General features: G+C 49.9%; 44 non-coding genes across 44 annotated transcripts; 15 read left to right on the top strand and 29 right to left on the bottom strand.

Annotated features, from left to right (window-relative positions):
- Positions 1–28: 28 nt before the first annotated feature.
- Positions 29–101, bottom strand: trnav-cac (transfer RNA valine (anticodon CAC)). Its single transcript has one exon. It is a non-coding gene; the product is annotated as a tRNA-Val (tRNA).
- A 345-nt stretch (positions 102–446) lies between these two features.
- Positions 447–519, bottom strand: trnav-aac (transfer RNA valine (anticodon AAC)). The gene has a single exon. It is a non-coding gene; the product is annotated as a tRNA-Val (tRNA).
- An 837-nt stretch (positions 520–1,356) lies between these two features.
- On the top strand, positions 1,357–1,428 carry trnad-guc (transfer RNA aspartic acid (anticodon GUC)). The gene has a single exon. It is a non-coding gene; the product is annotated as a tRNA-Asp (tRNA).
- A 220-nt stretch (positions 1,429–1,648) lies between these two features.
- On the bottom strand, positions 1,649–1,721 carry trnav-cac (transfer RNA valine (anticodon CAC)). The gene has a single exon. It is a non-coding gene; the product is annotated as a tRNA-Val (tRNA).
- Positions 1,722–2,066: 345 nt separating this feature from the next.
- On the bottom strand, positions 2,067–2,139 carry trnav-aac (transfer RNA valine (anticodon AAC)). The gene has a single exon. It is a non-coding gene; the product is annotated as a tRNA-Val (tRNA).
- Positions 2,140–2,976: 837 nt separating this feature from the next.
- trnad-guc (transfer RNA aspartic acid (anticodon GUC)) lies at positions 2,977–3,048 on the top strand. The gene has a single exon. It is a non-coding gene; the product is annotated as a tRNA-Asp (tRNA).
- A 220-nt stretch (positions 3,049–3,268) lies between these two features.
- On the bottom strand, positions 3,269–3,341 carry trnav-cac (transfer RNA valine (anticodon CAC)). The gene has a single exon. It is a non-coding gene; the product is annotated as a tRNA-Val (tRNA).
- Positions 3,342–3,686: 345 nt separating this feature from the next.
- trnav-aac (transfer RNA valine (anticodon AAC)) lies at positions 3,687–3,759 on the bottom strand. The gene has a single exon. It is a non-coding gene; the product is annotated as a tRNA-Val (tRNA).
- An 837-nt stretch (positions 3,760–4,596) lies between these two features.
- Positions 4,597–4,668, top strand: trnad-guc (transfer RNA aspartic acid (anticodon GUC)). The gene has a single exon. It is a non-coding gene; the product is annotated as a tRNA-Asp (tRNA).
- Positions 4,669–4,888: 220 nt separating this feature from the next.
- trnav-cac (transfer RNA valine (anticodon CAC)) lies at positions 4,889–4,961 on the bottom strand. The gene has a single exon. It is a non-coding gene; the product is annotated as a tRNA-Val (tRNA).
- Positions 4,962–5,306: 345 nt separating this feature from the next.
- trnav-aac (transfer RNA valine (anticodon AAC)) lies at positions 5,307–5,379 on the bottom strand. The gene has a single exon. It is a non-coding gene; the product is annotated as a tRNA-Val (tRNA).
- An 837-nt stretch (positions 5,380–6,216) lies between these two features.
- trnad-guc (transfer RNA aspartic acid (anticodon GUC)) lies at positions 6,217–6,288 on the top strand. The gene has a single exon. It is a non-coding gene; the product is annotated as a tRNA-Asp (tRNA).
- A 220-nt stretch (positions 6,289–6,508) lies between these two features.
- trnav-cac (transfer RNA valine (anticodon CAC)) lies at positions 6,509–6,581 on the bottom strand. The gene has a single exon. It is a non-coding gene; the product is annotated as a tRNA-Val (tRNA).
- Positions 6,582–6,926: 345 nt separating this feature from the next.
- trnav-aac (transfer RNA valine (anticodon AAC)) lies at positions 6,927–6,999 on the bottom strand. The gene has a single exon. It is a non-coding gene; the product is annotated as a tRNA-Val (tRNA).
- Positions 7,000–7,836: 837 nt separating this feature from the next.
- On the top strand, positions 7,837–7,908 carry trnad-guc (transfer RNA aspartic acid (anticodon GUC)). Its single transcript has one exon. It is a non-coding gene; the product is annotated as a tRNA-Asp (tRNA).
- Positions 7,909–8,128: 220 nt separating this feature from the next.
- trnav-cac (transfer RNA valine (anticodon CAC)) lies at positions 8,129–8,201 on the bottom strand. The gene has a single exon. It is a non-coding gene; the product is annotated as a tRNA-Val (tRNA).
- A 345-nt stretch (positions 8,202–8,546) lies between these two features.
- Positions 8,547–8,619, bottom strand: trnav-aac (transfer RNA valine (anticodon AAC)). Its single transcript has one exon. It is a non-coding gene; the product is annotated as a tRNA-Val (tRNA).
- An 837-nt stretch (positions 8,620–9,456) lies between these two features.
- trnad-guc (transfer RNA aspartic acid (anticodon GUC)) lies at positions 9,457–9,528 on the top strand. Its single transcript has one exon. It is a non-coding gene; the product is annotated as a tRNA-Asp (tRNA).
- A 220-nt stretch (positions 9,529–9,748) lies between these two features.
- trnav-cac (transfer RNA valine (anticodon CAC)) lies at positions 9,749–9,821 on the bottom strand. The gene has a single exon. It is a non-coding gene; the product is annotated as a tRNA-Val (tRNA).
- Positions 9,822–10,166: 345 nt separating this feature from the next.
- Positions 10,167–10,239, bottom strand: trnav-aac (transfer RNA valine (anticodon AAC)). The gene has a single exon. It is a non-coding gene; the product is annotated as a tRNA-Val (tRNA).
- An 837-nt stretch (positions 10,240–11,076) lies between these two features.
- Positions 11,077–11,148, top strand: trnad-guc (transfer RNA aspartic acid (anticodon GUC)). Its single transcript has one exon. It is a non-coding gene; the product is annotated as a tRNA-Asp (tRNA).
- A 220-nt stretch (positions 11,149–11,368) lies between these two features.
- On the bottom strand, positions 11,369–11,441 carry trnav-cac (transfer RNA valine (anticodon CAC)). Its single transcript has one exon. It is a non-coding gene; the product is annotated as a tRNA-Val (tRNA).
- A 345-nt stretch (positions 11,442–11,786) lies between these two features.
- trnav-aac (transfer RNA valine (anticodon AAC)) lies at positions 11,787–11,859 on the bottom strand. The gene has a single exon. It is a non-coding gene; the product is annotated as a tRNA-Val (tRNA).
- Positions 11,860–12,696: 837 nt separating this feature from the next.
- trnad-guc (transfer RNA aspartic acid (anticodon GUC)) lies at positions 12,697–12,768 on the top strand. Its single transcript has one exon. It is a non-coding gene; the product is annotated as a tRNA-Asp (tRNA).
- A 220-nt stretch (positions 12,769–12,988) lies between these two features.
- trnav-cac (transfer RNA valine (anticodon CAC)) lies at positions 12,989–13,061 on the bottom strand. The gene has a single exon. It is a non-coding gene; the product is annotated as a tRNA-Val (tRNA).
- A 346-nt stretch (positions 13,062–13,407) lies between these two features.
- Positions 13,408–13,480, bottom strand: trnav-aac (transfer RNA valine (anticodon AAC)). The gene has a single exon. It is a non-coding gene; the product is annotated as a tRNA-Val (tRNA).
- An 837-nt stretch (positions 13,481–14,317) lies between these two features.
- On the top strand, positions 14,318–14,389 carry trnad-guc (transfer RNA aspartic acid (anticodon GUC)). The gene has a single exon. It is a non-coding gene; the product is annotated as a tRNA-Asp (tRNA).
- Positions 14,390–14,609: 220 nt separating this feature from the next.
- Positions 14,610–14,682, bottom strand: trnav-cac (transfer RNA valine (anticodon CAC)). Its single transcript has one exon. It is a non-coding gene; the product is annotated as a tRNA-Val (tRNA).
- Positions 14,683–15,027: 345 nt separating this feature from the next.
- On the bottom strand, positions 15,028–15,100 carry trnav-aac (transfer RNA valine (anticodon AAC)). The gene has a single exon. It is a non-coding gene; the product is annotated as a tRNA-Val (tRNA).
- Positions 15,101–15,937: 837 nt separating this feature from the next.
- trnad-guc (transfer RNA aspartic acid (anticodon GUC)) lies at positions 15,938–16,009 on the top strand. The gene has a single exon. It is a non-coding gene; the product is annotated as a tRNA-Asp (tRNA).
- A 220-nt stretch (positions 16,010–16,229) lies between these two features.
- trnav-cac (transfer RNA valine (anticodon CAC)) lies at positions 16,230–16,302 on the bottom strand. Its single transcript has one exon. It is a non-coding gene; the product is annotated as a tRNA-Val (tRNA).
- A 345-nt stretch (positions 16,303–16,647) lies between these two features.
- trnav-aac (transfer RNA valine (anticodon AAC)) lies at positions 16,648–16,720 on the bottom strand. The gene has a single exon. It is a non-coding gene; the product is annotated as a tRNA-Val (tRNA).
- Positions 16,721–17,557: 837 nt separating this feature from the next.
- Positions 17,558–17,629, top strand: trnad-guc (transfer RNA aspartic acid (anticodon GUC)). The gene has a single exon. It is a non-coding gene; the product is annotated as a tRNA-Asp (tRNA).
- A 220-nt stretch (positions 17,630–17,849) lies between these two features.
- trnav-cac (transfer RNA valine (anticodon CAC)) lies at positions 17,850–17,922 on the bottom strand. The gene has a single exon. It is a non-coding gene; the product is annotated as a tRNA-Val (tRNA).
- Positions 17,923–18,267: 345 nt separating this feature from the next.
- Positions 18,268–18,340, bottom strand: trnav-aac (transfer RNA valine (anticodon AAC)). The gene has a single exon. It is a non-coding gene; the product is annotated as a tRNA-Val (tRNA).
- Positions 18,341–19,177: 837 nt separating this feature from the next.
- trnad-guc (transfer RNA aspartic acid (anticodon GUC)) lies at positions 19,178–19,249 on the top strand. The gene has a single exon. It is a non-coding gene; the product is annotated as a tRNA-Asp (tRNA).
- Positions 19,250–19,469: 220 nt separating this feature from the next.
- Positions 19,470–19,542, bottom strand: trnav-cac (transfer RNA valine (anticodon CAC)). Its single transcript has one exon. It is a non-coding gene; the product is annotated as a tRNA-Val (tRNA).
- Positions 19,543–19,887: 345 nt separating this feature from the next.
- trnav-aac (transfer RNA valine (anticodon AAC)) lies at positions 19,888–19,960 on the bottom strand. The gene has a single exon. It is a non-coding gene; the product is annotated as a tRNA-Val (tRNA).
- Positions 19,961–20,797: 837 nt separating this feature from the next.
- Positions 20,798–20,869, top strand: trnad-guc (transfer RNA aspartic acid (anticodon GUC)). The gene has a single exon. It is a non-coding gene; the product is annotated as a tRNA-Asp (tRNA).
- A 638-nt stretch (positions 20,870–21,507) lies between these two features.
- On the bottom strand, positions 21,508–21,580 carry trnav-aac (transfer RNA valine (anticodon AAC)). The gene has a single exon. It is a non-coding gene; the product is annotated as a tRNA-Val (tRNA).
- Positions 21,581–22,417: 837 nt separating this feature from the next.
- trnad-guc (transfer RNA aspartic acid (anticodon GUC)) lies at positions 22,418–22,489 on the top strand. The gene has a single exon. It is a non-coding gene; the product is annotated as a tRNA-Asp (tRNA).
- A 220-nt stretch (positions 22,490–22,709) lies between these two features.
- trnav-cac (transfer RNA valine (anticodon CAC)) lies at positions 22,710–22,781 on the bottom strand. The gene has a single exon. It is a non-coding gene; the product is annotated as a tRNA-Val (tRNA).
- Positions 22,782–23,126: 345 nt separating this feature from the next.
- Positions 23,127–23,199, bottom strand: trnav-aac (transfer RNA valine (anticodon AAC)). The gene has a single exon. It is a non-coding gene; the product is annotated as a tRNA-Val (tRNA).
- An 837-nt stretch (positions 23,200–24,036) lies between these two features.
- Positions 24,037–24,108, top strand: trnad-guc (transfer RNA aspartic acid (anticodon GUC)). The gene has a single exon. It is a non-coding gene; the product is annotated as a tRNA-Asp (tRNA).
- The last annotated feature ends 214 nt before the right edge of the window (positions 24,109–24,322 follow it).

The raw sequence follows: 24,322 nt of genomic DNA, 5'->3' as shown, positions 1-24,322 counted from the left end.
ACACTCACCAATAATAAGCAAACAAGTGTGTTTCCGCCCGGTTTCGAACCGGGGACCTTTCGCGTGTGAGGCGAACGTGATAACCACTACACTACGGAAACTGGCAGGGGTCCTCTCCCTGCAGGTGCACGCGTTCATGCACCTCCTCACTGAATCGCAAGGCTTGCGGGACGAAACATTCAGCGGCGATAAAAGAGCCTGAAGACTTCAGTACTGTAAGTTCAAAAGCAATGGAAGTAGGAAAATCTATGGAAACATTGACTCTTTGAGTGGGGACGCTAGTGCCTGTATGTTGTCTTCCCTGTCAAGTAGAACGTATTAAGTACGCAGTGGTATACGGTAGCAGCGTTGTTTTCTTTTTGTGCGTGTGTTTTGTCCAATTTCATTTGGTCTGTTTTACTGATAATTTGACTAAACAGTTCAGTGCAAGCGTGAAGAGCGAAAGCTGTTTCCGCCCGGTTTCGAACCGGGGACCTTTCGCGTGTTAGGCGAACGTGATGACCACTACACTACGGAAACGGCGCAAAGCAGGGTGCATGTGCACACGTACAGCGGAAAGCACCTCAATACCGAATCGCAAACGTTGCCAATGCCAGAAAACATTTTTAAATGTTAAGGATAGGTTTCGTGGACATTTCATAACCATCAATGGTTCTAATTGCAAACCTTTCCAAAAAAAGCCAATGGAATCCATGAACTCCACATATACGGACAGTTTCTCAAATGCCCGACCACAGAGGAGAATACTTTGGATCGTTGTTACACTGCAATGGATGGTGCATATCACGCCATCCCCTGCGCAGTGCAGGGCCACCCTTCCCGCGGCATGGTCCACCTCATCGCTGCATGCGAGCCGAAATTGGAGCTCTCTAGGCTTGTGCTGAGGATACCAAAGAAGTGGAACAGTGAGGCTGTGGAGGATCTTCGTGCCTGCCTAGAAGGGCGGTGAAACGACTGTACTTTGGGAGTCTTCAACAGCAGCGGCGCACTAACGACGCTGCTTTCTTCTGGAGAGGTGTAAACGACTGTACTCTGAGAGTCTTCAACAGCAGCTCCGCACTAACGAGCCTGCTTCCTTCAGACAGATCACCAACTACAAACCTCAAGCCCACCAAGCCGTTGACGACTTGCGCCAGGCCAATGACCAGGATGAGTTCTACTGCTGTTCTGCTGTGCTGTCCTTTCGCTTCCTGGCCAACAGGACCTCAATTGGTAGCCGATCATCAGCTGAACATTAGCAAAAATGCGTCACTGTCCTTCAGCGGAAACGCTTCCCAGTAAGTCTCGGCGTATTCTCGGTAACCGCTGAAACGGCCCATGCAGCCCGCTCACAATGCAAAACCGTGGATGAGTCGGTCCTCGTTAGTATAGTGGACAGTATCTCCGCCTGTCACGCGGAAGACCGGGGTTCGATTCCCCGACGGGGAGAGCTTTGTTTTCTACCAGCTACTGATGATTGATTGATTGACCAAAACTGCAAAACGGCAGCATGAGACATGTCCTTGTGCCCAAATGATTAGCTTCCCTGATGACGAGAAGAACCAGGACTCTACTAACGTGTTCCCAGTGCTACACATTGTGGGGTTGTCTGATGGTTTGGCTGACAACAGTTTGATTTTCACACTCACCAATAATAAGCAAACAAGTGTGTTTCCGCCCGGTTTCGAACCGGGGACCTTTCGCGTGTGAGGCGAACGTGATAACCACTACACTACGGAAACTGGCAGGGGTCCTCTCCCTGCAGGTGCACGCGTTCATGCACCTCCTCACTGAATCGCAAGGCTTGCGGGACGAAACATTCAGCGGCGATAAAAGAGCCTGAAGACTTCAGTACTGTAAGTTCAAAAGCAATGGAAGTAGGAAAATCTATGGAAACATTGACTCTTTGAGTGGGGACGCTAGTGCCTGTATGTTGTCTTCCCTGTCAAGTAGAACGTATTAAGTACGCAGTGGTATACGGTAGCAGCGTTGTTTTCTTTTTGTGCGTGTGTTTTGTCCAATTTCATTTGGTCTGTTTTACTGATAATTTGACTAAACAGTTCAGTGCAAGCGTGAAGAGCGAAAGCTGTTTCCGCCCGGTTTCGAACCGGGGACCTTTCGCGTGTTAGGCGAACGTGATGACCACTACACTACGGAAACGGCGCAAAGCAGGGTGCATGTGCACACGTACAGCGGAAAGCACCTCAATACCGAATCGCAAACGTTGCCAATGCCAGAAAACATTTTTAAATGTTAAGGATAGGTTTCGTGGACATTTCATAACCATCAATGGTTCTAATTGCAAACCTTTCCAAAAAAAGCCAATGGAATCCATGAACTCCCCATATACGGACAGTTTCTCAAATGCCCGACCACAGAGGAGAATACTTTGGATCGTTGTTACACTGCAATGGATGGTGCATATCACGCCATCCCCTGCGCAGTGCAGGGCCACCCTTCCCGCGGCATGGTCCACCTCATCGCTGCATGCGAGCCGAAATTGGAGCTCTCTAGGCTTGTGCTGAGGATACCAAAGAAGTGGAACAGTGAGGCTGTGGAGGATCTTCGTGCCTGCCTAGAAGGGCGGTGAAACGACTGTACTTTGGGAGTCTTCAACAGCAGCGGCGCACTAACGACGCTGCTTTCTTCTGGAGAGGTGTAAACGACTGTACTCTGAGAGTCTTCAACAGCAGCTCCGCACTAACGAGCCTGCTTCCTTCAGACAGATCACCAACTACAAACCTCAAGCCCACCAAGCCGTTGACGACTTGCGCCAGGCCAATGACCAGGATGAGTTCTACTGCTGTTCTGCTGTGCTGTCCTTTCGCTTCCTGGCCAACAGGACCTCAATTGGTAGCCGATCATCAGCTGAACATTAGCAAAAATGCGTCACTGTCCTTCAGCGGAAACGCTTCCCAGTAAGTCTCGGCGTATTCTCGGTAACCGCTGAAACGGCCCATGCAGCCCGCTCACAATGCAAAACCGTGGATGAGTCGGTCCTCGTTAGTATAGTGGACAGTATCTCCGCCTGTCACGCGGAAGACCGGGGTTCGATTCCCCGACGGGGAGAGCTTTGTTTTCTACCAGCTACTGATGATTGATTGATTGACCAAAACTGCAAAACGGCAGCATGAGACATGTCCTTGTGCCCAAATGATTAGCTTCCCTGATGACGAGAAGAACCAGGACTCTACTAACGTGTTCCCAGTGCTACACATTGTGGGGTTGTCTGATGGTTTGGCTGACAACAGTTTGATTTTCACACTCACCAATAATAAGCAAACAAGTGTGTTTCCGCCCGGTTTCGAACCGGGGACCTTTCGCGTGTGAGGCGAACGTGATAACCACTACACTACGGAAACTGGCAGGGGTCCTCTCCCTGCAGGTGCACGCGTTCATGCACCTCCTCACTGAATCGCAAGGCTTGCGGGACGAAACATTCAGCGGCGATAAAAGAGCCTGAAGACTTCAGTACTGTAAGTTCAAAAGCAATGGAAGTAGGAAAATCTATGGAAACATTGACTCTTTGAGTGGGGACGCTAGTGCCTGTATGTTGTCTTCCCTGTCAAGTAGAACGTATTAAGTACGCAGTGGTATACGGTAGCAGCGTTGTTTTCTTTTTGTGCGTGTGTTTTGTCCAATTTCATTTGGTCTGTTTTACTGATAATTTGACTAAACAGTTCAGTGCAAGCGTGAAGAGCGAAAGCTGTTTCCGCCCGGTTTCGAACCGGGGACCTTTCGCGTGTTAGGCGAACGTGATGACCACTACACTACGGAAACGGCGCAAAGCAGGGTGCATGTGCACACGTACAGCGGAAAGCACCTCAATACCGAATCGCAAACGTTGCCAATGCCAGAAAACATTTTTAAATGTTAAGGATAGGTTTCGTGGACATTTCATAACCATCAATGGTTCTAATTGCAAACCTTTCCAAAAAAAGCCAATGGAATCCATGAACTCCCCATATACGGACAGTTTCTCAAATGCCCGACCACAGAGGAGAATACTTTGGATCGTTGTTACACTGCAATGGATGGTGCATATCACGCCATCCCCTGCGCAGTGCAGGGCCACCCTTCCCGCGGCATGGTCCACCTCATCGCTGCATGCGAGCCGAAATTGGAGCTCTCTAGGCTTGTGCTGAGGATACCAAAGAAGTGGAACAGTGAGGCTGTGGAGGATCTTCGTGCCTGCCTAGAAGGGCGGTGAAACGACTGTACTTTGGGAGTCTTCAACAGCAGCGGCGCACTAACGACGCTGCTTTCTTCTGGAGAGGTGTAAACGACTGTACTCTGAGAGTCTTCAACAGCAGCTCCGCACTAACGAGCCTGCTTCCTTCAGACAGATCACCAACTACAAACCTCAAGCCCACCAAGCCGTTGACGACTTGCGCCAGGCCAATGACCAGGATGAGTTCTACTGCTGTTCTGCTGTGCTGTCCTTTCGCTTCCTGGCCAACAGGACCTCAATTGGTAGCCGATCATCAGCTGAACATTAGCAAAAATGCGTCACTGTCCTTCAGCGGAAACGCTTCTCAGTAAGTCTCGGCGTATTCTCGGTAACCGCTGAAACGGCCCATGCAGCCCGCTCACAATGCAAAACCGTGGATGAGTCGGTCCTCGTTAGTATAGTGGACAGTATCTCCGCCTGTCACGCGGAAGACCGGGGTTCGATTCCCCGACGGGGAGAGCTTTGTTTTCTACCAGCTACTGATGATTGATTGATTGACCAAAACTGCAAAACGGCAGCATGAGACATGTCCTTGTGCCCAAATGATTAGCTTCCCTGATGACGAGAAGAACCAGGACTCTACTAACGTGTTCCCAGTGCTACACATTGTGGGGTTGTCTGATGGTTTGGCTGACAACAGTTTGATTTTCACACTCACCAATAATGAGCAAACAAGTGTGTTTCCGCCCGGTTTCGAACCGGGGACCTTTCGCGTGTGAGGCGAACGTGATAACCACTACACTACGGAAACTGGCAGGGGTCCTCTCCCTGCAGGTGCACGCGTTCATGCACCTCCTCACTGAATCGCAAGGCTTGCGGGACGAAACATTCAGCGGCGATAAAAGAGCCTGAAGACTTCAGTACTGTAAGTTCAAAAGCAATGGAAGTAGGAAAATCTATGGAAACATTGACTCTTTGAGTGGGGACGCTAGTGCCTGTATGTTGTCTTCCCTGTCAAGTAGAACGTATTAAGTACGCAGTGGTATACGGTAGCAGCGTTGTTTTCTTTTTGTGCGTGTGTTTTGTCCAATTTCATTTGGTCTGTTTTACTGATAATTTGACTAAACAGTTCAGTGCAAGCGTGAAGAGCGAAAGCTGTTTCCGCCCGGTTTCGAACCGGGGACCTTTCGCGTGTTAGGCGAACGTGATGACCACTACACTACGGAAACGGCGCAAAGCAGGGTGCATGTGCACACGTACAGCGGAAAGCACCTCAATACCGAATCGCAAACGTTGCCAATGCCAGAAAACATTTTTAAATGTTAAGGATAGGTTTCGTGGACATTTCATAACCATCAATGGTTCTAATTGCAAACCTTTCCAAAAAAAGCCAATGGAATCCATGAACTCCACATATACGGACAGTTTCTCAAATGCCCGACCACAGAGGAGAATACTTTGGATCGTTGTTACACTGCAATGGATGGTGCATATCACGCCATCCCCTGCGCAGTGCAGGGCCACCCTTCCCGCGGCATGGTCCACCTCATCGCTGCATGCGAGCCGAAATTGGAGCTCTCTAGGCTTGTGCTGAGGATACCAAAGAAGTGGAACAGTGAGGCTGTGGAGGATCTTCGTGCCTGCCTAGAAGGGCGGTGAAACGACTGTACTTTGGGAGTCTTCAACAGCAGCGGCGCACTAACGACGCTGCTTTCTTCTGGAGAGGTGTAAACGACTGTACTCTGAGAGTCTTCAACAGCAGCTCCGCACTAACGAGCCTGCTTCCTTCAGACAGATCACCAACTACAAACCTCAAGCCCACCAAGCCGTTGACGACTTGCGCCAGGCCAATGACCAGGATGAGTTCTACTGCTGTTCTGCTGTGCTGTCCTTTCGCTTCCTGGCCAACAGGACCTCAATTGGTAGCCGATCATCAGCTGAACATTAGCAAAAATGCGTCACTGTCCTTCAGCGGAAACGCTTCCCAGTAAGTCTCGGCGTATTCTCGGTAACCGCTGAAACGGCCCATGCAGCCCGCTCACAATGCAAAACCGTGGATGAGTCGGTCCTCGTTAGTATAGTGGACAGTATCTCCGCCTGTCACGCGGAAGACCGGGGTTCGATTCCCCGACGGGGAGAGCTTTGTTTTCTACCAGCTACTGATGATTGATTGATTGACCAAAACTGCAAAACGGCAGCATGAGACATGTCCTTGTGCCCAAATGATTAGCTTCCCTGATGACGAGAAGAACCAGGACTCTACTAACGTGTTCCCAGTGCTACACATTGTGGGGTTGTCTGATGGTTTGGCTGACAACAGTTTGATTTTCACACTCACCAATAATGAGCAAACAAGTGTGTTTCCGCCCGGTTTCGAACCGGGGACCTTTCGCGTGTGAGGCGAACGTGATAACCACTACACTACGGAAACTGGCAGGGGTCCTCTCCCTGCAGGTGCACGCGTTCATGCACCTCCTCACTGAATCGCAAGGCTTGCGGGACGAAACATTCAGCGGCGATAAAAGAGCCTGAAGACTTCAGTACTGTAAGTTCAAAAGCAATGGAAGTAGGAAAATCTATGGAAACATTGACTCTTTGAGTGGGGACGCTAGTGCCTGTATGTTGTCTTCCCTGTCAAGTAGAACGTATTAAGTACGCAGTGGTATACGGTAGCAGCGTTGTTTTCTTTTTGTGCGTGTGTTTTGTCCAATTTCATTTGGTCTGTTTTACTGATAATTTGACTAAACAGTTCAGTGCAAGCGTGAAGAGCGAAAGCTGTTTCCGCCCGGTTTCGAACCGGGGACCTTTCGCGTGTTAGGCGAACGTGATGACCACTACACTACGGAAACGGCGCAAAGCAGGGTGCATGTGCACACGTACAGCGGAAAGCACCTCAATACCGAATCGCAAACGTTGCCAATGCCAGAAAACATTTTTAAATGTTAAGGATAGGTTTCGTGGACATTTCATAACCATCAATGGTTCTAATTGCAAACCTTTCCAAAAAAAGCCAATGGAATCCATGAACTCCCCATATACGGACAGTTTCTCAAATGCCCGACCACAGAGGAGAATACTTTGGATCGTTGTTACACTGCAATGGATGGTGCATATCACGCCATCCCCTGCGCAGTGCAGGGCCACCCTTCCCGCGGCATGGTCCACCTCATCGCTGCATGCGAGCCGAAATTGGAGCTCTCTAGGCTTGTGCTGAGGATACCAAAGAAGTGGAACAGTGAGGCTGTGGAGGATCTTCGTGCCTGCCTAGAAGGGCGGTGAAACGACTGTACTTTGGGAGTCTTCAACAGCAGCGGCGCACTAACGACGCTGCTTTCTTCTGGAGAGGTGTAAACGACTGTACTCTGAGAGTCTTCAACAGCAGCTCCGCACTAACGAGCCTGCTTCCTTCAGACAGATCACCAACTACAAACCTCAAGCCCACCAAGCCGTTGACGACTTGCGCCAGGCCAATGACCAGGATGAGTTCTACTGCTGTTCTGCTGTGCTGTCCTTTCGCTTCCTGGCCAACAGGACCTCAATTGGTAGCCGATCATCAGCTGAACATTAGCAAAATTGCGTCACTGTCCTTCAGCGGAAACGCTTCCCAGTAAGTCTCGGCGTATTCTCGGTAACCGCTGAAACGGCCCATGCAGCCCGCTCACAATGCAAAACCGTGGATGAGTCGGTCCTCGTTAGTATAGTGGACAGTATCTCCGCCTGTCACGCGGAAGACCGGGGTTCGATTCCCCGACGGGGAGAGCTTTGTTTTCTACCAGCTACTGATGATTGATTGATTGACCAAAACTGCAAAACGGCAGCATGAGACATGTCCTTGTGCCCAAATGATTAGCTTCCCTGATGACGAGAAGAACCAGGACTCTACTAACGTGTTCCCAGTGCTACACATTGTGGGGTTGTCTGATGGTTTGGCTGACAACAGTTTGATTTTCACACTCACCAATAATGAGCAAACAAGTGTGTTTCCGCCCGGTTTCGAACCGGGGACCTTTCGCGTGTGAGGCGAACGTGATAACCACTACACTACGGAAACTGGCAGGGGTCCTCTCCCTGCAGGTGCACGCGTTCATGCACCTCCTCACTGAATCGCAAGGCTTGCGGGACGAAACATTCAGCGGCGATAAAAGAGCCTGAAGACTTCAGTACTGTAAGTTCAAAAGCAATGGAAGTAGGAAAATCTATGGAAACATTGACTCTTTGAGTGGGGACGCTAGTGCCTGTATGTTGTCTTCCCTGTCAAGTAGAACGTATTAAGTACGCAGTGGTATACGGTAGCAGCGTTGTTTTCTTTTTGTGCGTGTGTTTTGTCCAATTTCATTTGGTCTGTTTTACTGATAATTTGACTAAACAGTTCAGTGCAAGCGTGAAGAGCGAAAGCTGTTTCCGCCCGGTTTCGAACCGGGGACCTTTCGCGTGTTAGGCGAACGTGATGACCACTACACTACGGAAACGGCGCAAAGCAGGGTGCATGTGCACACGTACAGCGGAAAGCACCTCAATACCGAATCGCAAACGTTGCCAATGCCAGAAAACATTTTTAAATGTTAAGGATAGGTTTCGTGGACATTTCATAACCATCAATGGTTCTAATTGCAAACCTTTCCAAAAAAAGCCAATGGAATCCATGAACTCCACATATACGGACAGTTTCTCAAATGCCCGACCACAGAGGAGAATACTTTGGATCGTTGTTACACTGCAATGGATGGTGCATATCACGCCATCCCCTGCGCAGTGCAGGGCCACCCTTCCCGCGGCATGGTCCACCTCATCGCTGCATGCGAGCCGAAATTGGAGCTCTCTAGGCTTGTGCTGAGGATACCAAAGAAGTGGAACAGTGAGGCTGTGGAGGATCTTCGTGCCTGCCTAGAAGGGCGGTGAAACGACTGTACTTTGGGAGTCTTCAACAGCAGCGGCGCACTAACGACGCTGCTTTCTTCTGGAGAGGTGTAAACGACTGTACTCTGAGAGTCTTCAACAGCAGCTCCGCACTAACGAGCCTGCTTCCTTCAGACAGATCACCAACTACAAACCTCAAGCCCACCAAGCCGTTGACGACTTGCGCCAGGCCAATGACCAGGATGAGTTCTACTGCTGTTCTGCTGTGCTGTCCTTTCGCTTCCTGGCCAACAGGACCTCAATTGGTAGCCGATCATCAGCTGAACATTAGCAAAAATGCGTCACTGTCCTTCAGCGGAAACGCTTCCCAGTAAGTCTCGGCGTATTCTCGGTAACCGCTGAAACGGCCCATGCAGCCCGCTCACAATGCAAAACCGTGGATGAGTCGGTCCTCGTTAGTATAGTGGACAGTATCTCCGCCTGTCACGCGGAAGACCGGGGTTCGATTCCCCGACGGGGAGAGCTTTGTTTTCTACCAGCTACTGATGATTGATTGATTGACCAAAACTGCAAAACGGCAGCATGAGACATGTCCTTGTGCCCAAATGATTAGCTTCCCTGATGACGAGAAGAACCAGGACTCTACTAACGTGTTCCCAGTGCTACACATTGTGGGGTTGTCTGATGGTTTGGCTGACAACAGTTTGATTTTCACACTCACCAATAATGAGCAAACAAGTGTGTTTCCGCCCGGTTTCGAACCGGGGACCTTTCGCGTGTGAGGCGAACGTGATAACCACTACACTACGGAAACTGGCAGGGGTCCTCTCCCTGCAGGTGCACGCGTTCATGCACCTCCTCACTGAATCGCAAGGCTTGCGGGACGAAACATTCAGCGGCGATAAAAGAGCCTGAAGACTTCAGTACTGTAAGTTCAAAAGCAATGGAAGTAGGAAAATCTATGGAAACATTGACTCTTTGAGTGGGGACGCTAGTGCCTGTATGTTGTCTTCCCTGTCAAGTAGAACGTATTAAGTACGCAGTGGTATACGGTAGCAGCGTTGTTTTCTTTTTGTGCGTGTGTTTTGTCCAATTTCATTTGGTCTGTTTTACTGATAATTTGACTAAACAGTTCAGTGCAAGCGTGAAGAGCGAAAGCTGTTTCCGCCCGGTTTCGAACCGGGGACCTTTCGCGTGTTAGGCGAACGTGATGACCACTACACTACGGAAACGGCGCAAAGCAGGGTGCATGTGCACACGTACAGCGGAAAGCACCTCAATACCGAATCGCAAACGTTGCCAATGCCAGAAAACATTTTTAAATGTTAAGGATAGGTTTCGTGGACATTTCATAACCATCAATGGTTCTAATTGCAAACCTTTCCAAAAAAAGCCAATGGAATCCATGAACTCCCCATATACGGACAGTTTCTCAAATGCCCGACCACAGAGGAGAATACTTTGGATCGTTGTTACACTGCAATGGATGGTGCATATCACGCCATCCCCTGCGCAGTGCAGGGCCACCCTTCCCGCGGCATGGTCCACCTCATCGCTGCATGCGAGCCGAAATTGGAGCTCTCTAGGCTTGTGCTGAGGATACCAAAGAAGTGGAACAGTGAGGCTGTGGAGGATCTTCGTGCCTGCCTAGAAGGGCGGTGAAACGACTGTACTTTGGGAGTCTTCAACAGCAGCGGCGCACTAACGACGCTGCTTTCTTCTGGAGAGGTGTAAACGACTGTACTCTGAGAGTCTTCAACAGCAGCTCCGCACTAACGAGCCTGCTTCCTTCAGACAGATCACCAACTACAAACCTCAAGCCCACCAAGCCGTTGACGACTTGCGCCAGGCCAATGACCAGGATGAGTTCTACTGCTGTTCTGCTGTGCTGTCCTTTCGCTTCCTGGCCAACAGGACCTCAATTGGTAGCCGATCATCAGCTGAACATTAGCAAAATTGCGTCACTGTCCTTCAGCGGAAACGCTTCCCAGTAAGTCTCGGCGTATTCTCGGTAACCGCTGAAACGGCCCATGCAGCCCGCTCACAATGCAAAACCGTGGATGAGTCGGTCCTCGTTAGTATAGTGGACAGTATCTCCGCCTGTCACGCGGAAGACCGGGGTTCGATTCCCCGACGGGGAGAGCTTTGTTTTCTACCAGCTACTGATGATTGATTGATTGACCAAAACTGCAAAACGGCAGCATGAGACATGTCCTTGTGCCCAAATGATTAGCTTCCCTGATGACGAGAAGAACCAGGACTCTACTAACGTGTTCCCAGTGCTACACATTGTGGGGTTGTCTGATGGTTTGGCTGACAACAGTTTGATTTTCACACTCACCAATAATAAGCAAACAAGTGTGTTTCCGCCCGGTTTCGAACCGGGGACCTTTCGCGTGTGAGGCGAACGTGATAACCACTACACTACGGAAACTCGCAGGGGTCCTCTCGCTGCAGGTGCACGCGTTCATGCACCTCCTCACTGAATCGCAAGGCTTGCGGGACGAAACATTCAGCGGCGATAAAAGAGCCTGAAGACTTCAGTACTGTAAGTTCAAAAGCAATGGAAGTAGGAAAATCTATGGAAACATTGACTCTTTGAGTGGGGACGCTAGTGCCTGTATGTTGTCTTCCCTGTCAAGTAGAACGTATTAAGTACGCAGTGGTATACGGTAGCAGCGTTGTTTTCTTTTTGTGCGTGTGTTTTGTCCAATTTCATTTGGTCTGTTTTACTGATAATTTGACTAAACAGTTCAGTGCAAGCGTGAAGAGCGAAAGCTGTTTCCGCCCGGTTTCGAACCGGGGACCTTTCGCGTGTTAGGCGAACGTGATGACCACTACACTACGGAAACGGCGCAAAGCAGGGTGCATGTGCACACGTACAGCGGAAAGCACCTCAATACCGAATCGCAAACGTTGCCAATGCCAGAAAACATTTTTAAATGTTAAGGATAGGTTTCGTGGACATTTCATAACCATCAATGGTTCTAATTGCAAACCTTTCCAAAAAAAGCCAATGGAATCCATGAACTCCCCATATACGGACAGTTTCTCAAATGCCCGACCACAGAGGAGAATACTTTGGATCGTTGTTACACTGCAATGGATGGTGCATATCACGCCATCCCCTGCGCAGTGCAGGGCCACCCTTCCCGCGGCATGGTCCACCTCATCGCTGCATGCGAGCCGAAATTGGAGCTCTCTAGGCTTGTGCTGAGGATACCAAAGAAGTGGAACAGTGAGGCTGTGGAGGATCTTCGTGCCTGCCTAGAAGGGCGGTGAAACGACTGTACTTTGGGAGTCTTCAACAGCAGCGGCGCACTAACGACGCTGCTTTCTTCTGGAGAGGTGTAAACGACTGTACTCTGAGAGTCTTCAACAGCAGCTCCGCACTAACGAGCCTGCTTCCTTCAGACAGATCACCAACTACAAACCTCAAGCCCACCAAGCCGTTGACGACTTGCGCCAGGCCAATGACCAGGATGAGTTCTACTGCTGTTCTGCTGTGCTGTCCTTTCGCTTCCTGGCCAACAGGACCTCAATTGGTAGCCGATCATCAGCTGAACATTAGCAAAAATGCGTCACTGTCCTTCAGCGGAAACGCTTCCCAGAAAGTCTCGGCGTATTCTCGGTAACCGCTGAAACGGCCCATGCAGCCCGCTCACAATGCAAAACCGTGGATGAGTCGGTCCTCGTTAGTATAGTGGACAGTATCTCCGCCTGTCACGCGGAAGACCGGGGTTCGATTCCCCGACGGGGAGAGCTTTGTTTTCTACCAGCTACTGATGATTGATTGATTGACCAAAACTGCAAAACGGCAGCATGAGACATGTCCTTGTGCCCAAATGATTAGCTTCCCTGATGACGAGAAGAACCAGGACTCTACTAACGTGTTCCCAGTGCTACACATTGTGGGGTTGTCTGATGGTTTGGCTGACAACAGTTTGATTTTCACACTCACCAATAATAAGCAAACAAGTGTGTTTCCGCCCGGTTTCGAACCGGGGACCTTTCGCGTGTGAGGCGAACGTGATAACCACTACACTACGGAAACTCGCAGGGGTCCCTCTCCCTGCAGGTGCACGCGTTCATGCACCTCCTCACTGAATCGCAAGGCTTGCGGGACGAAACATTCAGCGGCGATAAAAGAGCCTGAAGACTTCAGTACTGTAAGTTCAAAAGCAATGGAAGTAGGAAAATCTATGGAAACATTGACTCTTTGAGTGGGGACGCTAGTGCCTGTATGTTGTCTTCCCTGTCAAGTAGAACGTATTAAGTACGCAGTGGTATACGGTAGCAGCGTTGTTTTCTTTTTGTGCGTGTGTTTTGTCCAATTTCATTTGGTCTGTTTTACTGATAATTTGACTAAACAGTTCAGTGCAAGCGTGAAGAGCGAAAGCTGTTTCCGCCCGGTTTCGAACCGGGGACCTTTCGCGTGTTAGGCGAACGTGATGACCACTACACTACGGAAACGGCGCAAAGCAGGGTGCATGTGCACACGTACAGCGGAAAGCACCTCAATACCGAATCGCAAACGTTGCCAATGCCAGAAAACATTTTTAAATGTTAAGGATAGGTTTCGTGGACATTTCATAACCATCAATGGTTCTAATTGCAAACCTTTCCAAAAAAAGCCAATGGAATCCATGAACTCCACATATAAGGACAGTTTCTCAAATGCCCGACCACAGAGGAGAATACTTTGGATCGTTGTTACACTGCAATGGATGGTGCATATCACGCCATCCCCTGCGCAGTGCAGGGCCACCCTTCCCGCGGCATGGTCCACCTCATCGCTGCATGCGAGCCGAAATTGGAGCTCTCTAGGCTTGTGCTGAGGATACCAAAGAAGTGGAACAGTGAGGCTGTGGAGGATCTTCGTGCCTGCCTAGAAGGGCGGTGAAACGACTGTACTTTGGGAGTCTTCAACAGCAGCGGCGCACTAACGACGCTGCTTTCTTCTGGAGAGGTGTAAACGACTGTACTCTGAGAGTCTTCAACAGCAGCTCCGCACTAACGAGCCTGCTTCCTTCAGACAGATCACCAACTACAAACCTCAAGCCCACCAAGCCGTTGACGACTTGCGCCAGGCCAATGACCAGGATGAGTTCTACTGCTGTTCTGCTGTGCTGTCCTTTCGCTTCCTGGCCAACAGGACCTCAATTGGTAGCCGATCATCAGCTGAACATTAGCAAAAATGCGTCACTGTCCTTCAGCGGAAACGCTTCCCAGTAAGTCTCGGCGTATTCTCGGTAACCGCTGAAACGGCCCATGCAGCCCGCTCACAATGCAAAACCGTGGATGAGTCGGTCCTCGTTAGTATAGTGGACAGTATCTCCGCCTGTCACGCGGAAGACCGGGGTTCGATTCCCCGACGGGGAGAGCTTTGTTTTCTACCAGCTACTGATGATTGATTGATTGACCAAAACTGCAAAACGGCAGCATGAGACATGTCCTTGTGCCCAAATGATTAGCTTCCCTGATGACGAGAAGAACCAGGACTCTACTAACGTGTTCCCAGTGCTACACATTGTGGGGTTGTCTGATGGTTTGGCTGACAACAGTTTGATTTTCACACTCACCAATAATAAGCAAACAAGTGTGTTTCCGCCCGGTTTCGAACCGGGGACCTTTCGCGTGTGAGGCGAACGTGATAACCACTACACTACGGAAACTGGCAGGGGTCCTCTCCCTGCAGGTGCACGCGTTCATGCACCTCCTCACTGAATCGCAAGGCTTGCGGGACGAAACATTCAGCGGCGATAAAAGAGCCTGAAGACTTCAGTACTGTAAGTTCAAAAGCAATGGAAGTAGGAAAATCTATGGAAACATTGACTCTTTGAGTGGGGACGCTAGTGCCTGTATGTTGTCTTCCCTGTCAAGTAGAACGTATTAAGTACGCAGTGGTATACGGTAGCAGCGTTGTTTTCTTTTTGTGCGTGTGTTTTGTCCAATTTCATTTGGTCTGTTTTACTGATAATTTGACTAAACAGTTCAGTGCAAGCGTGAAGAGCGAAAGCTGTTTCCGCCCGGTTTCGAACCGGGGACCTTTCGCGTGTTAGGCGAACGTGATGACCACTACACTACGGAAACGGCGCAAAGCAGGGTGCATGTGCACACGTACAGCGGAAAGCACCTCAATACCGAATCGCAAACGTTGCCAATGCCAGAAAACATTTTTAAATGTTAAGGATAGGTTTCGTGGACATTTCATAACCATCAATGGTTCTAATTGCAAACCTTTCCAAAAAAAGCCAATGGAATCCATGAACTCCCCATATACGGACAGTTTCTCAAATGCCCGACCACAGAGGAGAATACTTTGGATCGTTGTTACACTGCAATGGATGGTGCATATCACGCCATCCCCTGCGCAGTGCAGGGCCACCCTTCCCGCGGCATGGTCCACCTCATCGCTGCATGCGAGCCGAAATTGGAGCTCTCTAGGCTTGTGCTGAGGATACCAAAGAAGTGGAACAGTGAGGCTGTGGAGGATCTTCGTGCCTGCCTAGAAGGGCGGTGAAACGACTGTACTTTGGGAGTCTTCAACAGCAGCGGCGCACTAACGACGCTGCTTTCTTCTGGAGAGGTGTAAACGACTGTACTCTGAGAGTCTTCAACAGCAGCTCCGCACTAACGAGCCTGCTTCCTTCAGACAGATCACCAACTACAAACCTCAAGCCCACCAAGCCGTTGACGACTTGCGCCAGGCCAATGACCAGGATGAGTTCTACTGCTGTTCTGCTGTGCTGTCCTTTCGCTTCCTGGCCAACAGGACCTCAATTGGTAGCCGATCATCAGCTGAACATTAGCAAAATTGCGTCACTGTCCTTCAGCGGAAACGCTTCCCAGTAAGTCTCGGCGTATTCTCGGTAACCGCTGAAACGGCCCATGCAGCCCGCTCACAATGCAAAACCGTGGATGAGTCGGTCCTCGTTAGTATAGTGGACAGTATCTCCGCCTGTCACGCGGAAGACCGGGGTTCGATTCCCCGACGGGGAGAGCTTTGTTTTCTACCAGCTACTGATGATTGATTGATTGACCAAAACTGCAAAACGGCAGCATGAGACATGTCCTTGTGCCCAAATGATTAGCTTCCCTGATGACGAGAAGAACCAGGACTCTACTAACGTGTTCCCAGTGCTACACATTGTGGGGTTGTCTGATGGTTTGGCTGACAACAGTTTGATTTTCACACTCACCAATAATAAGCAAACAAGTGTGTTTCCGCCCGGTTTCGAACCGGGGACCTTTCGCGTGTGAGGCGAACGTGATAACCACTACACTACGGAAACTCGCAGGGGTCCTCTCGCTGCAGGTGCACGCGTTCATGCACCTCCTCACTGAATCGCAAGGCTTGCGGGACGAAACATTCAGCGGCGATAAAAGAGCCTGAAGACTTCAGTACTGTAAGTTCAAAAGCAATGGAAGTAGGAAAATCTATGGAAACATTGACTCTTTGAGTGGGGACGCTAGTGCCTGTATGTTGTCTTCCCTGTCAAGTAGAACGTATTAAGTACGCAGTGGTATACGGTAGCAGCGTTGTTTTCTTTTTGTGCGTGTGTTTTGTCCAATTTCATTTGGTCTGTTTTACTGATAATTTGACTAAACAGTTCAGTGCAAGCGTGAAGAGCGAAAGCTGTTTCCGCCCGGTTTCGAACCGGGGACCTTTCGCGTGTTAGGCGAACGTGATGACCACTACACTACGGAAACGGCGCAAAGCAGGGTGCATGTGCACACGTACAGCGGAAAGCACCTCAATACCGAATCGCAAACGTTGCCAATGCCAGAAAACATTTTTAAATGTTAAGGATAGGTTTCGTGGACATTTCATAACCATCAATGGTTCTAATTGCAAACGTTTCCAAAAAAAGCCAATGGAATCCATGAACTCCCCATATACGGACAGTTTCTCAAATGCCTGACCACAGAGGAGAATACTTTGGATCGTTGTTACACTGCAATGGATGGTGCATATCACGCCATCCCCTGCGCAGTGCAGGGCCACCCTTCCCGCGGCATGGTCCACCTCATCGCTGCATGCGAGCCGAAATTGGAGCTCTCTAGGCTTGTGCTGAGGATACCAAAGAAGTGGAACAGTGAGGCTGTGGAGGATCTTCGTGCCTGCCTAGAAGGGCGGTGAAACGACTGTACTTTGGGAGTCTTCAACAGCAGCGGCGCACTAACGACGCTGCTTTCTTCTGGAGAGGTGTAAACGACTGTACTCTGAGAGTCTTCAACAGCAGCTCCGCACTAACGAGCCTGCTTCCTTCAGACAGATCACCAACTACAAACCTCAAGCCCACCAAGCCGTTGACGACTTGCGCCAGGCCAATGACCAGGATGAGTTCTACTGCTGTTCTGCTGTGCTGTCCTTTCGCTTCCTGGCCAACAGGACCTCAATTGGTAGCCGATCATCAGCTGAACATTAGCAAAAATGCGTCACTGTCCTTCAGCGGAAACGCTTCTCAGTAAGTCTCGGCGTATTCTCGGTAACCGCTGAAACGGCCCATGCAGCCCGCTCACAATGCAAAACCGTGGATGAGTCGGTCCTCGTTAGTATAGTGGACAGTATCTCCGCCTGTCACGCGGAAGACCGGGGTTCGATTCCCCGACGGGGAGAGCTTTGTTTTCTACCAGCTACTGATGATTGATTGATTGACCAAAACTGCAAAACGGCAGCATGAGACATGTCCTTGTGCCCAAATGATTAGCTTCCCTGATGACGAGAAGAACCAGGACTCTACTAACGTGTTCCCAGTGCTACACATTGTGGGGTTGTCTGATGGTTTGGCTGACAACAGTTTGATTTTCACACTCACCAATAATGAGCAAACAAGTGTGTTTCCGCCCGGTTTCGAACCGGGGACCTTTCGCGTGTGAGGCGAACGTGATAACCACTACACTACGGAAACTGGCAGGGGTCCTCTCCCTGCAGGTGCACGCGTTCATGCACCTCCTCACTGAATCGCAAGGCTTGCGGGACGAAACATTCAGCGGCGATAAAAGAGCCTGAAGACTTCAGTACTGTAAGTTCAAAAGCAATGGAAGTAGGAAAATCTATGGAAACATTGACTCTTTGAGTGGGGACGCTAGTGCCTGTATGTTGTCTTCCCTGTCAAGTAGAACGTATTAAGTACGCAGTGGTATACGGTAGCAGCGTTGTTTTCTTTTTGTGCGTGTGTTTTGTCCAATTTCATTTGGTCTGTTTTACTGATAATTTGACTAAACAGTTCAGTGCAAGCGTGAAGAGCGAAAGCTGTTTCCGCCCGGTTTCGAACCGGGGACCTTTCGCGTGTTAGGCGAACGTGATGACCACTACACTACGGAAACGGCGCAAAGCAGGGTGCATGTGCACACGTACAGCGGAAAGCACCTCAATACCGAATCGCAAACGTTGCCAATGCCAGAAAACATTTTTAAATGTTAAGGATAGGTTTCGTGGACATTTCATAACCATCAATGGTTCTAATTGCAAACGTTTCCAAAAAAAGCCAATGGAATCCATGAACTCCCCATATACGGACAGTTTCTCAAATGCCTGACCACAGAGGAGAATACTTTGGATCGTTGTTACACTGCAATGGATGGTGCATATCACGCCATCCCCTGCGCAGTGCAGGGCCACCCTTCCCGCGGCATGGTCCACCTCATCGCTGCATGCGAGCCGAAATTGGAGCTCTCTAGGCTTGTGCTGAGGATACCAAAGAAGTGGAACAGTGAGGCTGTGGAGGATCTTCGTGCCTGCCTAGAAGGGCGGTGAAACGACTGTACTTTGGGAGTCTTCAACAGCAGCGGCGCACTAACGACGCTGCTTTCTTCTGGAGAGGTGTAAACGACTGTACTCTGAGAGTCTTCAACAGCAGCTCCGCACTAACGAGCCTGCTTCCTTCAGACAGATCACCAACTACAAACCTCAAGCCCACCAAGCCGTTGACGACTTGCGCCAGGCCAATGACCAGGATGAGTTCTACTGCTGTTCTGCTGTGCTGTCCTTTCGCTTCCTGGCCAACAGGACCTCAATTGGTAGCCGATCATCAGCTGAACATTAGCAAAATTGCGTCACTGTCCTTCAGCGGAAACGCTTCCCAGTAAGTCTCGGCGTATTCTCGGTAACCGCTGAAACGGCCCATGCAGCCCGCTCACAATGCAAAACCGTGGATGAGTCGGTCCTCGTTAGTATAGTGGACAGTATCTCCGCCTGTCACGCGGAAGACCGGGGTTCGATTCCCCGACGGGGAGAGCTTTGTTTTCTACCAGCTACTGATGATTGATTGATTGACCAAAACTGCAAAACGGCAGCATGAGACATGTCCTTGTGCCCAAATGATTAGCTTCCCTGATGACGAGAAGAACCAGGACTCTACTAACGTGTTCCCAGTGCTACACATTGTGGGGTTGTCTGATGGTTTGGCTGACAACAGTTTGATTTTCACACTCACCAATAATGAGCAAACAAGTGTGTTTCCGCCCGGTTTCGAACCGGGGACCTTTCGCGTGTGAGGCGAACGTGATAACCACTACACTACGGAAACTGGCAGGGGTCCTCTCCCTGCAGGTGCACGCGTTCATGCACCTCCTCACTGAATCGCAAGGCTTGCGGGACGAAACATTCAGCGGCGATAAAAGAGCCTGAAGACTTCAGTACTGTAAGTTCAAAAGCAATGGAAGTAGGAAAATCTATGGAAACATTGACTCTTTGAGTGGGGACGCTAGTGCCTGTATGTTGTCTTCCCTGTCAAGTAGAACGTATTAAGTACGCAGTGGTATACGGTAGCAGCGTTGTTTTCTTTTTGTGCGTGTGTTTTGTCCAATTTCATTTGGTCTGTTTTACTGATAATTTGACTAAACAGTTCAGTGCAAGCGTGAAGAGCGAAAGCTGTTTCCGCCCGGTTTCGAACCGGGGACCTTTCGCGTGTTAGGCGAACGTGATGACCACTACACTACGGAAACGGCGCAAAGCAGGGTGCATGTGCACACGTACAGCGGAAAGCACCTCAATACCGAATCGCAAACGTTGCCAATGCCAGAAAACATTTTTAAATGTTAAGGATAGGTTTCGTGGACATTTCATAACCATCAATGGTTCTAATTGCAAACCTTTCCAAAAAAAGCCAATGGAATCCATGAACTCCCCATATACGGACAGTTTCTCAAATGCCCGACCACAGAGGAGAATACTTTGGATCGTTGTTACACTGCAATGGATGGTGCATATCACGCCATCCCCTGCGCAGTGCAGGGCCACCCTTCCCGCGGCATGGTCCACCTCATCGCTGCATGCGAGCCGAAATTGGAGCTCTCTAGGCTTGTGCTGAGGATACCAAAGAAGTGGAACAGTGAGGCTGTGGAGGATCTTCGTGCCTGCCTAGAAGGGCGGTGAAACGACTGTACTTTGGGAGTCTTCAACAGCAGCGGCGCACTAACGACGCTGCTTTCTTCTGGAGAGGTGTAAACGACTGTACTCTGAGAGTCTTCAACAGCAGCTCCGCACTAACGAGCCTGCTTCCTTCAGACAGATCACCAACTACAAACCTCAAGCCCACCAAGCCGTTGACGACTTGCGCCAGGCCAATGACCAGGATGAGTTCTACTGCTGTTCTGCTGTGCTGTCCTTTCGCTTCCTGGCCAACAGGACCTCAATTGGTAGCCGATCATCAGCTGAACATTAGCAAAATTGCGTCACTGTCCTTCAGCGGAAACGCTTCCCAGTAAGTCTCGGCGTATTCTCGGTAACCGCTGAAACGGCCCATGCAGCCCGCTCACAATGCAAAACCGTGGATGAGTCGGTCCTCGTTAGTATAGTGGACAGTATCTCCGCCTGTCACGCGGAAGACCGGGGTTCGATTCCCCGACGGGGAGAGCTTTGTTTTCTACCAGCTACTGATGATTGATTGATTGACCAAAACTGCAAAACGGCAGCATGAGACATGTCCTTGTGCCCAAATGATTAGCTTCCCTGATGACGAGAAGAACCAGGACTCTACTAACGTGTTCCCAGTGCTACACATTGTGGGGTTGTCTGATGGTTTGGCTGACAACAGTTTGATTTTCACACTCACCAATAATAAGCAAACAAGTGTGTTTCCGCCCGGTTTCGAACCGGGGACCTTTCGCGTGTGAGGCAAACGTGATAACCACTACACTACGGAAACTCGCAGGGGTCCTCTCGCTGCAGGTGCACGCGTTCATGCACCTCCTCACTGAATCGCAAGGCTTGCGGGACGAAACATTCAGCGGCGATAAAAGAGCCTGAAGACTTCAGTACTGTAAGTTCAAAAGCAATGGAAGTAGGAAAATCTATGGAAACATTGACTCTTTGAGTGGGGACGCTAGTGCCTGTATGTTGTCTTCCCTGTCAAGTAGAACGTATTAAGTACGCAGTGGTATACGGTAGCAGCGTTGTTTTCTTTTTGTGCGTGTGTTTTGTCCAATTTCATTTGGTCTGTTTTACTGATAATTTGACTAAACAGTTCAGTGCAAGCGTGAAGAGCGAAAGCTGTTTCCGCCCGGTTTCGAACCGGGGACCTTTCGCGTGTTAGGCGAACGTGATGACCACTACACTACGGAAACGGCGCAAAGCAGGGTGCATGTGCACACGTACAGCGGAAAGCACCTCAATACCGAATCGCAAACGTTGCCAATGCCAGAAAACATTTTTAAATGTTAAGGATAGGTTTCGTGGACATTTCATAACCATCAATGGTTCTAATTGCAAACCTTTCCAAAAAAAGCCAATGGAATCCATGAACTCCCCATATACGGACAGTTTCTCAAATGCCCGACCACAGAGGAGAATACTTTGGATCGTTGTTACACTGCAATGGATGGTGCATATCACGCCATCCCCTGCGCAGTGCAGGGCCACCCTTCCCGCGGCATGGTCCACCTCATCGCTGCATGCGAGCCGAAATTGGAGCTCTCTAGGCTTGTGCTGAGGATACCAAAGAAGTGGAACAGTGAGGCTGTGGAGGATCTTCGTGCCTGCCTAGAAGGGCGGTGAAACGACTGTACTTTGGGAGTCTTCAACAGCAGCGGCGCACTAACGACGCTGCTTTCTTCTGGAGAGGTGTAAACGACTGTACTCTGAGAGTCTTCAACAGCAGCTCCGCACTAACGAGCCTGCTTCCTTCAGACAGATCACCAACTACAAACCTCAAGCCCACCAAGCCGTTGACGACTTGCGCCAGGCCAATGACCAGGATGAGTTCTATTGCTGTTCTGCTTTGCTGTCCTTTTGCTTCCTGGCCAACAGGACCTCAATTGGTAGCCGATCATCAGCTGAACATTAGCAAAATTGCGTCACTGTCCTTCAGCGGAAACGCTTCCCAGTAAGTCTCGGCGTATTCTCGGTAACCGCTGAAACGGCCCATGCAGCCCGCTCACAATGCAAAACCGTGGATGAGTCGGTCCTCGTTAGTATAGTGGACAGTATCTCCGCCTGTCACGCGGAAGACCGGGGTTCGATTCCCCGACGGGGAGAGCTTTGTTTTCTACCAGCTACTGATGATTGATTGATTGACCAAAACTGCAAAACGGCAGCATGAGACATGTCCTTGTGCCCAAATGATTAGCTTCCCTGATGACGAGAAGAACCAGGACTCTACTAACGTGTTCCCAGTGCTACACATTGTGGGGTTGTCTGATGGTTTGGCTGACAACAGTTTGATTTTCACACTCACCAATAATGAGCAAACAAGTGTGTTTCCGCCCGGTTTCGAACCGGGGACCTTTCGCGTGTGAGGCGAACGTGATACCACTACACTACGGAAACTGGCAGGGGTCCTCTCCCTGCAGGTGCACGCGTTCATGCACCTCCTCACTGAATCGCAAGGCTTGCGGGACGAAACATTCAGCGGCGATAAAAGAGCCTGAAGACTTCAGTACTGTAAGTTCAAAAGCAATGGAAGTAGGAAAATCTATGGAAACATTGACTCTTTGAGTGGGGACGCTAGTGCCTGTATGTTGTCTTCCCTGTCAAGTAGAACGTATTAAGTACGCAGTGGTATACGGTAGCAGCGTTGTTTTCTTTTTGTGCGTGTGTTTTGTCCAATTTCATTTGGTCTGTTTTACTGATAATTTGACTAAACAGTTCAGTGCAAGCGTGAAGAGCGAAAGCTGTTTCCGCCCGGTTTCGAACCGGGGACCTTTCGCGTGTTAGGCGAACGTGATGACCACTACACTACGGAAACGGCGCAAAGCAGGGTGCATGTGCACACGTACAGCGGAAAGCACCTCAATACCGAATCGCAAACGTTGCCAATGCCAGAAAACATTTTTAAATGTTAAGGATAGGTTTCGTGGACATTTCATAACCATCAATGGTTCTAATTGCAAACCTTTCCAAAAAAAGCCAATGGAATCCATGAACTCCCCATATACGGACAGTTTCTCAAATGCCCGACCACAGAGGAGAATACTTTGGATCGTTGTTACACTGCAATGGATGGTGCATATCACGCCATCCCCTGCGCAGTGCAGGGCCACCCTTCCCGCGGCATGGTCCACCTCATCGCTGCATGCGAGCCGAAATTGGAGCTCTCTAGGCTTGTGCTGAGGATACCAAAGAAGTGGAACAGTGAGGCTGTGGAGGATCTTCGTGCCTGCCTAGAAGGGCGGTGAAACGACTGTACTTTGGGAGTCTTCAACAGCAGCGGCGCACTAACGACGCTGCTTTCTTCTGGAGAGGTGTAAACGACTGTACTCTGAGAGTCTTCAACAGCAGCTCCGCACTAACGAGCCTGCTTCCTTCAGACAGATCACCAACTACAAACCTCAAGCCCACCAAGCCGTTGACGACTTGCGCCAGGCCAATGACCAGGATGAGTTCTACTGCTGTTCTGCTGTGCTGTCCTTTCGCTTCCTGGCCAACAGGACCTCAATTGGTAGCCGATCATCAGCTGAACATTAGCAAAATTGCGTCACTGTCCTTCAGCGGAAACGCTTCCCAGTAAGTCTCGGCGTATTCTCGGTAACCGCTGAAACGGCCCATGCAGCCCGCTCACAATGCAAAACCGTGGATGAGTCGGTCCTCGTTAGTATAGTGGACAGTATCTCCGCCTGTCACGCGGAAGACCGGGGTTCGATTCCCCGACGGGGAGAGCTTTGTTTTCTACCAGCTACTGATGATTGATTGATTGACCAAAACTGCAAAACGGCAGCATGAGACATGTCCTTGTGCCCAAATGATTAGCTTCCCTGATGACGAGAAGAACCAGGACTCTACTAACGTGTTCCCAGTGCTACACATTGTGGGGTTGTCTGATGGTTTGGCTGACAACAGTTTGATTTTCACACTCACCAATAATGAGCAAA

This window comes from Pagrus major, chromosome 22 (assembly GCF_040436345.1).
Source record: "Pagrus major chromosome 22, Pma_NU_1.0".
NCBI classification, from domain to species: Eukaryota; Metazoa; Chordata; class Actinopteri; order Spariformes; family Sparidae; genus Pagrus; species Pagrus major.
Note: the sequence above shows the minus strand (reverse complement) of the source record. Positions and strands in the feature narration are given on the sequence as shown.